This window comes from Jatropha curcas, chromosome 11, assembly GCF_041381405.1.
Source record: "Jatropha curcas cultivar XTBG-Jc1 chromosome 11, XTBG_Jcur_1.0, whole genome shotgun sequence".
Taxonomy (NCBI): Eukaryota; Viridiplantae; Streptophyta; class Magnoliopsida; order Malpighiales; family Euphorbiaceae; genus Jatropha; species Jatropha curcas.
In genome coordinates, this window is record NC_143161.1 from 13,724,139 (window position 1) to 13,734,121 (window position 9,983).

At 31.9% G+C, this 9,983-nt stretch overlaps 1 long non-coding RNA gene across 2 annotated transcripts; it reads left to right on the plus strand.

The window, feature by feature from the left end:
* The first annotated feature begins 5,756 nt into the window (after window positions 1-5,756).
* Window positions 5,757-9,419, plus strand: LOC149492616 (uncharacterized). Of its 2 annotated transcripts, none has more exons than XR_016318878.1 (6): window positions 5,757-7,858; window positions 7,968-8,023; window positions 8,381-8,460; window positions 8,674-8,777; window positions 8,894-8,951; window positions 9,080-9,419. It is a non-coding gene; the product is annotated as an uncharacterized LOC149492616 (long non-coding RNA). The 2 variants fall into 2 exon arrangements; XR_016318879.1 differs by having other exon boundaries at window positions 8,692-8,777.
* Window positions 9,420-9,983: the final 564 nt, after the last annotated feature.

The following is a 9,983-nucleotide window of genomic DNA, read 5'->3' on the forward strand; positions in this document are numbered from 1 at the left end:
CCTAGGGGAGGGAAAATCACAAATTTCCTTCCTTATGTTGGTTACGGCCGATCCCAACATAAAGAAATTCCTATACTCCGCAGTTGTGTCCTAGAACCCTAACCTAAGCTCTGATACCAACTTTGTCACGACCCATTTTCATGGGCCGGACCGGCACTAGAGCCCGGGTAAGCTTAAGGCCCCCGAGGCCCGTAGTAAGCCTAAAACACTACAACTTACTATCTCAATATAAATTTCAAATATTCAGCCCATATTACTGAAAAATAAACCTCAAGATTTTATTACATCTCGGCCCAAATTTATCTTCTACAAAATTTCACAGTTTGGGCCCAATTAACAATACATCACATCTTTAATATGGCTCACGTAATTATATCGTCTATGTTAGTACACGACTAATTGTACATAAATTCTACAACTGCGGAGTTCACTAACAGATGTATACAGACAAGCCTTCGGACATTTATCTATTTAATAGATCAAAACTAAAATTAGAGAATTTCTTTTAAACAGCGAAAGAGCAGAGCTATAGCTGGAATTTAGAAAATGCTACTTCCTGAAAGATTTAAACAAAAGAGATGTGAGTTTTCTAAGGAGTAATATTTATTGCACAACACACGCATTCACACAAATGTATAAATATATCAATCTAGTCATCCGACTAGTTATATGCTCACACAGCTAGTCACACAAATGGCATATCACCAGCACTCACAATTATTAACATCTTCATATAATCACATCACGTGGAAATTGGTCTGTGGCGTCACCGAAACCCCCGATGAGCCGTCCTCCCACATGGCCCATCCTCTTATAACGTGTGCACCAGGGAGCCGATCCCCCATACTGGCCGACCGGTCTAATCCTCACTTGACCAGCCCTCTCATTGTTTTTCCATTCTCTCTTTTCCTTTCCATACCAACAGGAGGCAACCCGGTCGTCTCCATCAAATCTAGATCATCAGGCGCTCACAACAGGAGGCCACCCTGCGGGCTGCGATCAAACCTAGATTATCCGGTGCGCCCAAATAAAGAAGCCAACCTGTGGTTAACAGTAACGGTAACAGTAGGTGCACACGGGGGCGCCGATCTCCCATTTACCCGGCCGACGGTCCAGTTTCATAATTCATCATAATCAGGATTCATGCTTTATCGACCGTCCTCACAAACCCATGGTGACCCACTTCATCCCAATTCCACACAAACAAAGCACAGCAATATCACAACACAATTAAATGCTCGAAATTATGCCAGGACCTCGATTATATGACCAATTTGAACTGATTGTGCCCCATTTGGTTGGAAATCGCCTCTAAACCTTCGGCCAGCCGCTCCTCTTTGGATTTTTCCGATCCAGGCGAAATCACTCAAGATTGAAGCTATAAAATAGAGATAGGGGAGGACAGGAGGTCGACCGCACCTGGCTCGTGGCTTGGGATCGTCGGAAACTTGAGCTGGAGACGCGATTCACGGTCGAGCGAGATCGCGGCCCTCCTGCGGCTGCTGCGCTCACCAGGAACGAAGGAGAGCGGGGAAGGGAGGCCTGAGCAGCTGCAGTGGTGATGCGTCGGCGAGGAGATGAGCTTGATCGGCTCTGGTGGCCGGAAACGGGAAGAGAAGGAGGGGGGGGAAGGTCGCGCGCTGTTGCTGGCGCAAGGAAGAAGAAGAAAAAAAAAAGAAAAAAAAAGAAAAAGAAAGAAAAAAGAAAAGAAAGAAAAAATCTTGGGCTTCTAGACCATTCCGGTTCGATTCGAACCGGTTTGGTCTGATTCGATTTTTGGCTCGATTTGCAGATTTTCTAGCCCGATTTGATTTATTTTGACTCTTTTAGTTAGGTTCTAGAATAATTCCTCAATTTACTAAATAGTCATAATAATAATAATAATAATAATAATATTATTAGATTTTTAGAATAATTAATTTATATAGTAATCACACACATATACATATACATTTTTAATAATTTAATAATTAGTGCTCCATATTTACTCTTAAAAATTTCTAAAGATTCTCCACTCGGCAAATATTTAACAATATGTTTTGGGCATGAGGCCAACTCCGTAAACTTGGGCTCATATTAGAATTAAACAGTATTTACAGTCCGGACAGTCGAAAATTCAGATTTTTGATTTAATAATAATTCAAAAGTTTCGAAAATAAAAATTAAGGGTGTTTCAATTAAGCATTTCAAAATTTTTAAGTTTAAATTTTTAAATTTATTTTGATCACACAACATTCACATCGTAAATTTGGTCATAATTATATTTTGATCCATCCTTATAATTTTGTGTGTGCTTATATATATTAGTTTTTTTTATGACGTGAACTGCATATTGACTATGTTTGTTATATACTTATATTCCTTTTAATTTTTTTTAATCTATATAATATTAAAGCATAAGTTTTTGTTTAGATTAAATAAATATAATTGCTTAATTTATATTAAACTTTGCCCTACAAGCTACTTATAATATTACTTCTTATATATTTAATTCTATTTTTCATAATGAAATGGTCGCAAAATAAAATTCAACATAATCCCTAGACTTAATCCTTCAATCCTTAATTTATAAATGCAAATTATTAAAATCTTAACAAAATTTTTCAAAAAGAAAATCAAGTTATTACCCAATTTTCAACCCCAAATCAATATTTATATACAACTATAATGAAAAATAATAATAAATTACTTTTTACTACTAGGTAAAGAAAAGAAATGAGAAGATGATCTGAATTAATAATGGTAATTACTTTAGTTATAGTGACAATATTACTTACTCAGTGCATTAGAGAAAACAACATATGCACATACATGCAAATTCTTGAAACACCAAAGAGTGATCCAAAACGGAAATATATAATTTTAGTTTTTTTTTTTCAGTTTCATAAACGTTATTTTCTTTCAAATCAAACAGATTTAAAATATAATAGAAAAAATATCAAGAAAATTAAAAATGTTTAATCATCAAGAGGTCATCTATTTATTCCAAGAGAGATATAAATCTCTTACTAAATTAAAGTGATAGTAATTACAAATTAATTCAGTAATGAAAAAAAAATAAAAAAAAATTTATTATTAAGAATAGAACTGTTTTTAGAACTCAACGTATAACAAGAAAAAAAAAATTACCAATTTGAATTTCAAAAATCAAACCTATCAAACCTTCTTTAACTAGATACCAATATAGAAATTACTTTCTACCGTCAGATTTTATTTTATTAGTAATATTCTATGAAACCGGTTATGGGCAACACATGGTAGCTCCAAACAACTGAAGTGGTTTTTCCCGCTGCAATTACAGAACTTGGAGTTAGAGTTTGCAGGCGGCAATCATAAGCTTTCTAAATAATCTTTGGCAAGTATTCAATCTAAAAAATCAATCACAAGTTTTAAAGCACACGGTAATGACACGATTGGTTTGCTTAGATATACCATCGTCCTTCTATACCTTGATGTATGTAGAAATTGTACAGTAGATAGCTCCTGTTGTAAATCACATTCTATATGCAATTTTTGCTTTTCATTGCTCATTGGTAGCTTTATGGATATTGCATATTTTTCGAAGACAATTTATTATGATTCTGTCCATTTGGCAAGAATCTGCACAGACAAAGACATAGCTTGAATAGTTTATTGAAAAATGATTTTTGTCTTGAATTAGTCTCTATGATGCCAATTTCAATCATTTATGTTTGTATTTCTGTTCATGGCATGACTTGAAAGTTAACTGGTATTTAATTATCTTTTCTGCAAATTGATGGGATATATTATAAATTTATAATCAACTAGTTAATGATTGAATTTGGAATGAAAAGGAAAAATGGGGTAGTACCATTTCACCAGCCTGAAAGACTCTGTTTTTTGCCTTCCTCCTCTAACTCGTGAGGCTTCTCAGTGAGTCCTGCATGGCGGAGCTTATCGAACATGAATATGTAAGAAATATTCTAAACGGAGGAATTGTCTATTCTGCATGTCCGACAAGTGCGAATTATTAGTTTAGATGATTGGAAAGTTTTACCAGTGAAATTTTTTCATGGAAGAAAAATCAATCACTAAGAGGAAATCATTATGAGAATTGGAACTGAATTTTGTATTGAACATTGACGATTCTTCAAACAAAACAAAGAATGTTGATTGTGATATCCAAAGAATCAATAACTTGCATTCTGTGATTTTTGGCCATCAGATAAGTACATGAGATGTTCTATTTTTCTTTCTTAAAACAATAAAAAATAAAAAAGAAAAAGAAAAGAACCGGTCACCCTAACCTGCTATATCCACTTTAGACGTGGAGCATGCATATCATTTCACTACCAATACAGAAACTCACTTATCTGTATAGTAGTAAAAGCTGGAAAAAAAAAAGACTATAACTAATTCAATAAATAGAAATTACAAAACAAATCATGCTATTTAGCATTCTATTTTTCTTTATTGATAAATTTTTCGAGTTTTTCCTAATTTACTTACATTTAATTTACTTATTCATCAAATTTCCATGTACTTTTATTTAAAAGAGAAAAAAAAAAAAAAAAAAGAGGTTCTGACTTTTCTGTTGCTACAAACAAACATGGACAATGCGTTAGCATTATGAGTGGCAGTAGCCTGTGGTGGAGGTGCATGCAAAACAACCAAAAATAGATACATAAATAAATAAAATCCGTTCTTTAAGGTTTTTTCTTTTGAATTTCATGTTAAATTTGTATGAAGGTTATTTAATATATTTTTAAACTGTTTTTCTTTTGTGGGTTTCTTTATTATATAATCTCAAGGTGTAAGATTCTTATTAAATGCAACTTGGTGGACTACAATTTTTATGATCTATGAAAAAATTGCATGTTGGTCTTTGGCAAAAGAGTGAATGAGCAATAATGCAGCACTAGAGTAAATTAGGCGAAGCATGGAAAGAAATTTTGAATTGAGACTCCACAATTAGTAGTTGTGCAGAAATCAAATAATATTCTTGGTTTTAAACTTATTATAACGCAAGAACAAAAAATGCTGCTGAAGAGGGTGTTATTTGCTTTTTGTACGATGACTTCTCTTAAAACAATTTTGCTTAAACTTTTTTTAATTTGATGCTATTTTTGCTTCAAATAAATAGAAACTCAGTAAACATTTTGGTTGTTGAATGCCAATATGAATTTCAAGTTATTAATGAAAATATTATCTCAATATAATTATCTATGTGGTGAGAAAATATTATAGTACAGTCCTTTAAATATTTTTTCAGTTTACTTATTAATTTATTATTATAACAAGTATTTTGTTATCATTTTTCATGTATTTTTTTTAAGTATAAAACAATAATGGACTCCAATTAATGAAAATGTTGTTCCGATGTAACATTCGTTTTTCTTAATATTTTACCAAAGATGCATTTTTTTATGTGTTTTACACAAAATTATTTTATAACATAATTAATTATGTAATGTTCTATAATAATTCATTAAAAATTTTCATCTTCCTTGCTTAATTAGTTGCAATTATTTTTTATGTAAACTTTTTGAAAATGAAAAAAACAGTATCCAAGCTTTTTAACATAAAATTGTAATTGAAATCTATCCAACCATTTTTATTATTTATTTCAACATAAAATTGTAAATATTTTTTTTTTCAAAAAATAATAACCATAATAATTATTTAAATAATTATTTAAAAAAATATTAATTACCCATTAGCTGAATTGCGATTATTAATATATAAATACACGCGGCTTTGTATAAAACTTACAAAGACATAATTTACCAGAGGTTTTAGCTATCTAGATTTTATCCTTCTCAGATTTTCTCTCATCAAAGCGGACGCAGCCATGGGTTACGGATTACCATCCGTAAATTTCCTTTCACTGACTCAGTAATGGGGGCAATTCTGTTTTTCAATTTCAATTTCTATCTTTAATTCTTCTGATTTATGGTTGCTTTTCTTCTTTAAATATTTTATTTTGATTCCATTCCATCTTCCGTCTCTCTAATAGTAGGGTTAATGTTTTTTGAAATTCCTTCTTTTTTTTTTTCTTTTCAAATTTTTCATATTTAAATCTTTCACAGGCATCATTTACATTCCTTTAAGGAATTAATCTTTAAGGTTTCCGGAACCAACTTGCAGGAGTATGTATGATTCCAAGATTGCTGTTGGGAGCAAAGCACTCAGCCTTTGGTGTCTGCCTGCTATAATGAACGGATGTTTTTTAAGAAATAAAAATGTTTCTGCAAGGAACAATTTGCTGTATAATTATTAATTTTACTCCAATATCTCAACAAATTTTATTAATTAATCAACAAACTATATATATTCATAAATTAATAGCATTATCATTTGATTGTATGTGTTTATAGAGTGAATATGAACATATCAGAAGGAAAAAAAAAAAAAAAATCTGCAAATACAAAATTTATGAGTTCTATCATATACAACTAGCTTCTATATAAGTTTTGTATGATACCAGAAAATCATACAAATATTGTTAGAAAAAATGTATATCGATAATGGCATGGTATTTTGATAAGAATTTGATTAGTGAGAAGTTTCTTGTTATTATCCTTTAATTTGGGGTGGCTTATTTTAGTTCTCTATTGAGGATGATAGTCCAGTGCTGAAAGTGTTTTCATGTTTCTGTAGTCTGTGAAACGTTAAACTGTTCTTTTCATGCTTGGATGTTAAACTGTTCTTTTCATGCTTGGATGTATGGTATTGGATATATGCTCGTTAAACTCTATATGAGTGAGGTTTGGTGTCTGCCTGCTATCCATGTTAATGGACGGATGTTTTTTAAGAAATAAAAATGTTTCTGCAAGGAACAATTTGCTGTATAATTATTAATTTTACTCCAATATCTCAACAAATTTTATTAATAAACTATACATATTCATAAATTAATAGCATTATCATTTGATTGTGTGTATTTATAGAGTGAATATGAACATATCAAAAAGAAAAAAAAAAATCTGTAAATACAAAATTTATGAGTTCTATCATATACAACTAGCTTCTATATAAGTTTTGTATGATACCAGAAAATCATACAAATATTGTTAGAAAAAATGTAAATTGATAATGGCATGGTATTTTGATAAGAATGTGATTAGTGAAAAGGTTCTTGTTATTATCCTTTAATTTGGGGTGGCTTATTTTAGTTCTCTATTGAGGATGATAGTCCAGTGCTGAAAGTGTTTTCATGTTTCTGTAGTCTGTGAATACGTTAAACTGTTCTTTTCATGCTTGGATGTATGGTATTGGATATATGCTCGTTAAACTCTATATGAGTGAGGTTTTATTGGATATATGGTATCAGTTGTCTGCCGACCTTCCATTTCATGTTTATTCTTTCTTTTCCCTCTTGATCTAAAGTCTTTTACAAAATAACTTCTCATATTATACATATAATATAATAATACTATGCGAACTTCATCTGTTGTGCTTTACTATTGAAGCCCTTGGCAATCCTACATTTGTTTTTTCACATACATTCTCACTGTTGATTCAAGTATCTGATGCTGCATCTTCTGAACTGTCTATTGAAATATCTTGTTCTTGCACTACTTATTTATTTTGGAGTCTATTAAGTTCTTTACTTTTAAATCTTTTTTTGATTTCTGCTGTTGCCAGGCTGAGGAGGGTGAGGAAGATGATGAAATAAAAGAGCTTTTCAAAATGGGTAAGAAAAAGAAGAAGAATGAGAAAAGTCCTGCAGAAATAGCGCTGTTAGTTGAGAATGTCATGGCTGAGCTTGAGGTAACAGCTGAAGAGGATGCAGAATTAAATTGATGGGAAAACCTGCCATCAATAAACTTAAGAAGTCACCACTTCTTACTGAGGTTCTCTCAAAGGATGTTGGTTTTTGCCACAAGTGTGTTTGGTCTGTTTTTGCTTCCATGGAATTCATAATTCTTCTGTTCTTTTCAATTATTCATAATTCTTCCATGGGGTACTAACTCTTTTAAAAAATTGGCTTGAACCCCTTCCAGATAGAAGTTTGCCCAATATAAATATCCGTGCGGCAATTTTGAAGATTTTGACTGACGTATGTAGATGTCCATTACTATTTTTTTTTTTTTTTTTTTTTTTTTTAATTTGGTTCTGATTGTTGTTCTAACTCGATACCTCACACTCATGGCGATGATCCCCGTACCATTGAGCCAAAACTCATTAGTTCTATTTAATTCTCTCTAACCGCTTCTCAATCCTGTCTAGTAACAATTGTTGGCTTGATTGTGTGGAAACATTTTCTCTAGCCTGAAATGCTTCCTTTTTCCATGCAGTTTCCAATTGATCTTGGAAAGGTTCATCTTGTTGTGCACCAATATGTTTATTGTTTAACTCTTTGTTTGCAATTTTTTAACTGGCAAAAACTTGATCAGTCCAATATTTCTTTGTATAGGTGATTATGTTCTTATCAAAATCTGACAAGGAAACCACATCCAACAGAAAACTTGCCAAGGGGATTTGGTTGATAAATGGGTAATGCTATCCGTCTTTCAACTCTTGGTTTATTAAATCTTTATCCTGCCTTTGACTTAATTCTGCATTCATTTGCAAGTGAATCTGTCATAAATGTCATATTTTCCTGTTTTAGGAGTTAAAACCTTGGGTTATACTTATGTTTAATGTTGATCAAATTTATCTTGAAATTTTTTTTTTTTTTTTTTTGGAAATATTAACTTTTACTTGTAGTTTGGAAAACAAATACAGAGTCGACCCATATTTAATAAGAGTACAAGGTTTGAGGACACGAGAAACAATGATGATCGGGCCTTCCGAAGGCCAACCATAAGGAGGTATGTTCTTTTTGTCTTTGTATTGTCGGTTTTTATATATGGCTAATATGTAAGTTTGTATTTGTGTTTTGATATTGATTTTTCTCTACTCGGATTTCTCTGTGATTCCTTGGCAGGCCAGTGAATAATTCTGCAGGGATGGAATGTAGGGATGGTGATTTTGGATATTTCACGGTAAGTTTAATGGAGGACAAAATCTTGTATTTTAACGCACACCCTTTTTTCCAATGCTATTTTCAGGTTTCACAATATACTCGTGATGTTCGATTTCACTTTTTTTTTTTTTTTTAAAAAAAAAAAAGGGAACGAAGATCTGGTCAATCATCTTCAAGGCAACGTGCTTCTAGGCCAGAAGCAACTCCATTGGACTTTGTGGTGCGCCCTCAGTCTAAGATTGACCCTGAAGAAATTACAGCTGTATAATCACGGATCGAGTTGTATAAAAAACTGTATGTATATATAAAAAAAAAGTACAGTTACTCTCCATAGATTTCCATATTTTGAAACCGTTGGATAATTGCTTTATTATCAATCCTATCAAAGGTATGCTCTACAAATATGAAACGAAAAGTAATTACTGATTTGTTTATTGGTTTTTCGATTCATAAGAGCAAGAGTTCTTTTGTTTTTTGCCTGAAATAAAAAAAAAAAATGTCCTCTCTAATTTGTTAGTAGAGCGCTTTTTCGTTTAGTGGCAATTCCTTTTCTCCTTTTTCTTTTCTTTTTTTTTTTTTGGCTTTAAAGCTTTATTATTATTATTATTATTATTATTATTATTATTATTATTATTATTTATTAGAGGTCCAATGAGCTCAAATAATAGTGTACCCTAATATTTAGGGGTAGTGATTTCCTTAACTCATCATATACTTAAAAGATTTTTTTAAAAGGGAGATGAGTATTCCAAGTATGCAAGTTCCTAACTAGATCTTAAAAATCCCAAATAGACATGTCATTTTCAAGACAGAATGAAAATGGCAAACGGGTAAGAATAGAGCGAAATGAACGGCTTGCAAATATGCATCTTAAGGAATGGACTAAGAATTTAAGCTTTATATCAGGATTTAAGTAGATCAATGATCGAAGAAATGTTTCTAGTTTTTTTGGCTAGCTAGGGCCTCGCAAGAAGCTGGATAATCCTAAGATGCTATGAAGGGTTAGATTGGAACAATTAGGAGGAAGGGTCGAAAATAGAAAAATAGTCGG